Here is a 6,787-nt window from a genome sequence, read left to right on the forward strand (position 1 = left end):
CTCCTATTATTCCCTCATTTTAAACTATTTTTTAACAGGGAACATTTGACCACCACACAGCCTCTCAGATTTCCTCATCCTTCAAAATCTACCATAATAATCATAGCTATAATGTACTAAGGGGCTTTATATCATCATCTGATGTATAAGGTAATTAATATTATCCCCACTTTCAGAGGCAAATGTTGAGGCTCACAAAGAGTGAGCAACAGGTCCAAGAGGATGCAGCTGGGCAGCAGCAGGGCCAGGACTGTACCCAGAGCTGATGCCACAGCCTGTGCTCCAACCACAGCACTCCCTGCTTTGCAGATGATTGTCATTGAGGCTTGCTCCCTTAATGAAATTACCAGCGATCCTCTCTGACTGTTCATACCTCCTTTTGCTGCTTTATTTCTATTCTTATCCCTAACATACTATGTGTAATTTTAATTTTTAATGATTCTATGTATGCTCTTTCTTCTCTATTAGAATCTAAATTCTGAGAGGGCAGGAAGTTTTGTTACTTTTATATACCAACATATTCCCAATGCCTGGAGAGTGCCTGGTACATAGCAGTTGTATACTTTTTGAATGCATGAATAAACACACGTTAATTCTTTTTTTTTTTTTCTCGCTCTGTCGCCCAGGCTGGAGTGCAGTGGCGCGATGTCGACTCACTGCAAGCTCCGCCTCCCAGGTTCACGCCATTCTCCTGTCTCAGCCTCCCGAGTAGCTGGGACTGCAGGTGCCCACCACCACGCCCAATTAATTTTTTGTATTTTTGTTTTTAGTAGAGACGGTGTTCACCATGTTGGCCAGGATGGTGTCTATCTCCTGACCTCGTGATCTGCCTGCCTCAGCCTCCCAAAGTGCTGGGATTACAGGCGTGAGCTACCGTACCTGGCCTAAACACTCATTAATTCTAAGGCTTGGATGTCCCAGGACATGAGGATTTATTTTCATATCCCTTCTGGGGCTGTGGACTGTAAAGTTGGCTCATTTGTCTCCTAGGTTTCCCTGCCTCCTTCCAGTCTCGGGCTCAGCTCTGCCATTTCCTCGCCGTGTGCATCTTCATGTGCACTGCCCAGCATGCAGCCATCAACGAGGGCCAGGTGTGGATAAACAAAAGCCTGCATCCGTCAGGGCAGGTGTCTGGACTGGGGGTTCTGGAAGAGACAGCTGGAGACTAGTGTCCACACATCAAGGTTCAGGGTGAATTCAGGTTCCTCTTGTAGCTTGACTGGTATGCCTTGATCCCTAATGGCCCATGCTCAGTGAGGATGCCCTCACCCACCACCAAGGAAGATGTGACAAGGCCCACAGTGATGAGGTCACTCCCTGATGTCTGGCAGTCCTATGTTCAAATGGGCATCATGTGGCTTCTGAGCTGGCGGCAGGTGGACGTGGTGAAAGGGGACCTCTGAGACTACAAAGGAGATGTCAGGGTGCAGGGCTGGATTCTGGGTCCCTGTGTCTTGGAACTAGGAGCTCATTCATCCTCTTTCTGCCCCAGGTACCCCCTTGAGCATCAGAAAGAAGAATATGTCTTAGGCCCTGAGCCCAAAGCTGTGCTGAGACAATTTCAAACAGATCTGGACAACCTGGAAAGGGAAATCGTGCCCGAAATGAGAAGCTAGACCTTCCCTATGACTATCTGAAGCCTGGCTGCATAGAGAACAATATCACTCTCTGAGCTCAATTATGCTGGTCCTCGAAGACCTTAGGCCATCATTACTATGAACATTTTCCTCCTGAGTCTTGCCTTTTTTTGGATCTCAGTTGCTGTGTTTTTCTTTTTGCCTCTGAGTTTTCTACCTGAGTATCTCATTAGCCTGAGGCACTGTCCTTACCTTTAGGGACCCTATGAGAATGATCTGTACACTGCAGTCACATTCCTTAGAGAAATCACCCATGTACTCCTGTCGCTTTCCCTTGGCCCTGGAAATTTACCTTCTCCATTCATCGTGGAATGTTTAGGAGTCATTATGTAGCATGTTGTAGAGGTGCAATTTCATTTCTTTCCATCTGGATAATCAGTTATGCCAGCACAGTTTATGGAAAAACTCATTCTTTCCCACTAATCTACAATGTTGATGTTAATCAAATTCCTGTATACAAATGTTACTATTGGAACTGTCCATTCTACTCCATTCATTAATTTATACCTAACACAGCCTACTATTTGATAAGACATACTCATCCAATTTGTTCTTTTCAGGTGCTTTGGCTTTTCTTCAACATATAAATATTACAGTTATTGTGTTAAGTTTCAGAAATAACACATGATTTTTATTGGAATCACATTGTATGTATAGACATTTTAATACAACATTTTTGCATTACAAAAATGTCTACTTCAGCCAAGTTTGCATTTTTGAGCTATATCCAAGTGGGTCCTTTTCTGCATTGTGATTCCATTTGTTTTTTGTTTGTTTGTTTATTTGTTTGCCTGTATTGCATCTGGGTTCCTGGGTAAGATTGGCCTATGAAGGGTTATAGACTTGCAGAGAGGCAATATTAGGAACTCTGCTAAAATGAGTCATTAAAATAATAAGAAAGAACAAAATACAGAATTCTGTCGCTAGAGACTCAAATGCATTTGCCGAAATCATGTACAGTTGGGGGTCCACATCCCTGGATTCAACCTATCGTGGATGGAGAATATTTTTTAAAATAATGGTTGCATTTGTACTGAACATGTAAGACCATTTTTTCTTGTCATTGGTCCCTAACAATGCAGTTTAACAATTCCTGGCATGCCTTGTTATATTGTGCTGTGATCTCTTGTGCTTTCCAAATATTAAAAACACAATTTGCAAATTGATAGTGTAGCAACCCTGCCTCGAGCAAGTTCATCAACGCCATTTTTCCAACAGCATGTGCTGCGTGCCTCTGAGTCACATTTTGGATCTTCTCACGATATTTCAGGCATTTTCATTGTTGTTCTATCTGTTATGGTGATCTGTGATTGATTGATGACCTTTGATGTTACAGTTGTCTCTGCTTTGGAGCTCCATGAACTGTGCCCATCTAAGATAGCAAACTTCATTGATAAATGTTGTGTCTGATTGCCCCTCCAACCAGCCATTCCCCCATCTCTCCCATTTTCCTTGGCCCTCCCTCTTCCTTGAGACACAACAATATTGAAATCTGGTCACTTAACAACCTGCAATGGCCACTCAGTGTTCAAATGAAAGAAAGAGTTGCACATACCTCACTTTATTTTTTTTTTTTTTTTTTTTTTTTTTTGAGACGGAGTCTTGCTCTGTAGCCCGGGCTGGAGTGCAGTGGCCGGATCTCAGCTCACTGCAAGCTCCGCCTCCTGGGTTTACGCCATTCTCCTGCCTCAGCCTCCGGAGTAGCTGGGACTACAGGCGCCCGCCACCTCGCCCGGCTAGTTTTTTGTATTTTTAGTAGAGATGGGGTTTCACGGTGTTAGCCAGGATGGTCTCGATCTCCTGACCTCGTGATCCGCCCGTCTCGGCCTCCCAAAGTGCTGGGATTACAGGCTTGAGCCACCGCGCCCGGCCAACATACCTCACTTTAAATCAAAAACTAGAAATGACTAAGGATAGTGAGGAAGGCATGTCTATAGCCGAGATAGGCCAAAAGTTGGGCCCCTTGTACCAGGTCACTAAGTTGTGAATGTAAAGGGAAAGCTCTTGAAGGAAATTACAAATGCCACCCTGGTGAACCCATAAATGACAAGAAAGTGAAACCACCTTATTGCTAATATTGGAGGACGTTTGAGTGGTCTAGATAGAAGATTAACCAATCTACAACATTTCCTTAAGCCAAAGCCTAATCCAGAGAAAGACCCTACCTCTATTCAATTCTATGAAGACGGAGAGAGGTGAGGAAGCTTCAGAAGAAAAGTCTAAAGCTAGCAGATTTTGGTTCATGGGGTTTAAGGAAAGAAGCTGTCTCCATAACATAAAAGTGCAAGGAGAAGCAGCAAGTGCTGATGCAGAAGCTGCAGCAACTTATCCAGAAGATCTAGCTAGGATCACTGATGAAGGTGGCACTACACTAAGCAACAGATTTTTATGTAAACCAAACAGCCTTCTACTGGGAGAAGCTGCCGTCTAGGATTCCCACAACTGGATAGGAGAAGTCAAGCCCTGGCTTCAGAACTTCAAAGGACAAGCTGACCCTCGTTTCAGGAGTGCACGCAGCTGGTGACTAGAATTGGAATCCAGTGTTCACTTACCATTCTAAAACTACCGGGGCCCTTAGGAATGAAGCTGAATCTACTCTGTCTGTGCTGTTTGCAACAACAAAGCCTGGAATGACAGCATTTCTGTTAACAGCATGGTTTGCAGAATAGTTTAAGCTCACTGTTGGGACCCACTGCTTGGGAGATGTAGTTATACCTTTCAAAATATTCCTGCTCATTGATAATCCACCTGGTTACCGAAGAACTCTGATAAAGGTACACAAGGAAGCTGATATTGCCATAGATAGTGGTTTCTCTGATGGACCTGAGCAAAGTAAATTGAAATCTTCTGGAAAGAAGCAGTATTCTAGATGGCATTCATGACGTTCAGGATTCGTAGGAAGAGGTCAAAATGTCAACATTAACAGTAGTTTGGAAGAAGTTGATTCCAATTCTCATGGATGACAAAGGATTCAAGACATCAGTAGAAGAAGTAACTGCAAATGTGATGGAAATAGCAAGAGAACTAGAATTAGATGTGGAGCCTGAAGATGTGACTGTATTGCTGCAATCTCATGAGAAAACTGGAACTGATGAGGAGTTGCCTCTTACAGATGAGCAAAGAAAGTGGTTTCTTGAGATAGAAACTAGTTGTGGTGAAGATGCTGTGAACACTGTCCACATGATAACCATAGACTTAGAATATTACATGAACTTAGTTGATAAAGCAGTGGCAGAGTTTGGAAGGATTGACTCCACTTTTGAAAGGTGTTCTACTGTAGGAAAAATGCTATCAAATAGCGTCACATGCTACAGGGAAATCTTTCATCAAAGGAAGAGTCAATGGATGCAGCAGACTTCATTGTTGTTTTATTTTAAGAAATTGCCACAGCACACACCCACCTTCAGCAGTCATCATTCTGACCTGTCAACAGCCATAAACATTGAGGCAAGACCCTCTGCCAACAAAAAGATTACAACTCGCTGAAAAATTTTTTAGCGTTTTTAGCAATATTGTTTTAAATTTCGGCTTTTATTTTAGATAGAGGGGGGTACAGGTGTAGGATTGTTACATGAGTATATTGGATCTAGGTAGTGAGCCTAGTACCCAGTAGATTTTCATCCCGTAGCCTCCCCCTTCCAGTAGTCTGCAGTGTCCAATTTTCCCATGTTTTTGACCACATGGGCTCAGTGTTTAGCTCTCACTCTCCCACTTGAGAACATGTGGTATTTAGTATTATGTTCTTGTCTTAATTCATGTAGCATTATGGCCTCCCGCTGCATCCATGTTGCTGAGAAGGACATGACTTCATTATTTTCTGTGGTGATGTAGTATTCCACAGCGTATATGTACCACATTTTTCTCATCTACTCAATCATTGATGGACACCTAGGTTGGTTCCATGTCTTCCCTATAGAGAATAGTGTGGCGATAAATGTATGAGTGCATGCATCTTTTTGGTATAATGATCTATATTCCTTTGGTTATATACCCAGTAATAGTACTTCTGGGTGAAATGTTAGCTCTGTTCTTTGAGAAAGCTCCAAACTGCTTTCCACAGTGGCTGAACTAATTTACATTCCCACCAGCAGTGTGTAAGCATTGCCTTTGCTCCATGGTTTCACCAGTGCCTGTTGTTTTTTGGCTTTTCAATAGCAGCCATTCTGTCTAGTGTGAGATGGTATCTCATGTGGTTTTGATTTGCATTTGTCTAATGATTAGTGATGATGAGCATTTTTTCATATGCTTGTTGTCCACTTGTATGTCTTCTTTAGAGAAGTGTCTTTTCATGTCTTTTGCCCATTTTGTAGTGGGGTTATTTGGAGTTTTTTTTTTTGCCTTTGGATTTGTTTAAGTTTTTTATAGATTTGGATATTAGACCTTTGTTGGGTGCCTAGCTTGTGAATATTTTCTACTGTGGTGTAGGCTGTCTGTTTACTCTGTTGATGGTTTCTTTTGCTATGCAGACACTCTTTATTATAGATATAAAGTGTATAAAATTTATAATCAATAAATACACATTTACTGATTCAATAAGTCAAACACATTTATTGATTTACAACATAATTTACTTAGGTCCCACTTGTCACTTTTTATTTTTGTTGCAGTTGCTTTTGGAGACTTAGCCAAAAATTCTTTGGCAAGGCTGATGTAGAGAAGGATATTTCCTAGGTTTTCTTCTAGGATTTTTATAGTTTGAGGTCTTATATTTAAATCCATGGTAGGAGAGCACCTCCCTGTCCCTTTGAAATGAACCATGTTACCTGCTGTTAGCAGTGAAGTGGAGCAGAAGTCACAGGTGCCATTTCTGGGCAGAAGCTTTGAAGGGACCGTGGCGAACCACCCCATCGTTTCTTCTGCCTCAGCAGTTTTGGAGGCACAGAAGTCGGGTGTTACGGGCTGAATTGTGTCCCCCACCCCCAAACTGATATGTTGAAGTCCTAACCCCAAGTGCCTCAGAATAGGATTGTGTTTGGAGATGGGGCCTTTAAAGGTGTAATTAAGGGGAAATGAGGTCATATGGGTGAGCCCTCATCCAATCTGTCTGGTGTTCTTATAAAGAGAGGAGATGAGGACCCAGACGCCGACCGAAGACCGCATGGAGGCACAGACAGGAGGGTGGCCACTTACAAGCCAAGGAGCCAGGCCTT

At 42.7% G+C, this 6,787-nt stretch overlaps 1 long non-coding RNA gene across 1 annotated transcript; it reads left to right on the plus strand.

The window, feature by feature from the left end:
* The first annotated feature begins 962 nt into the window (after window positions 1-962).
* LOC141408774 (uncharacterized) lies at window positions 963-2,732 on the plus strand. The gene is made up of 2 exons (XR_012425487.1): window positions 963-1,091; window positions 1,493-2,732. It is a non-coding gene; the product is annotated as an uncharacterized lncRNA (long non-coding RNA).
* The last annotated feature ends 4,055 nt before the right edge of the window (window positions 2,733-6,787 follow it).

The sequence above is a fragment of the Macaca fascicularis genome, chromosome 16 (genome assembly GCF_037993035.2).
Source record: "Macaca fascicularis isolate 582-1 chromosome 16, T2T-MFA8v1.1".
In the NCBI taxonomy this organism is placed as follows: domain Eukaryota; kingdom Metazoa; phylum Chordata; class Mammalia; order Primates; family Cercopithecidae; genus Macaca; species Macaca fascicularis.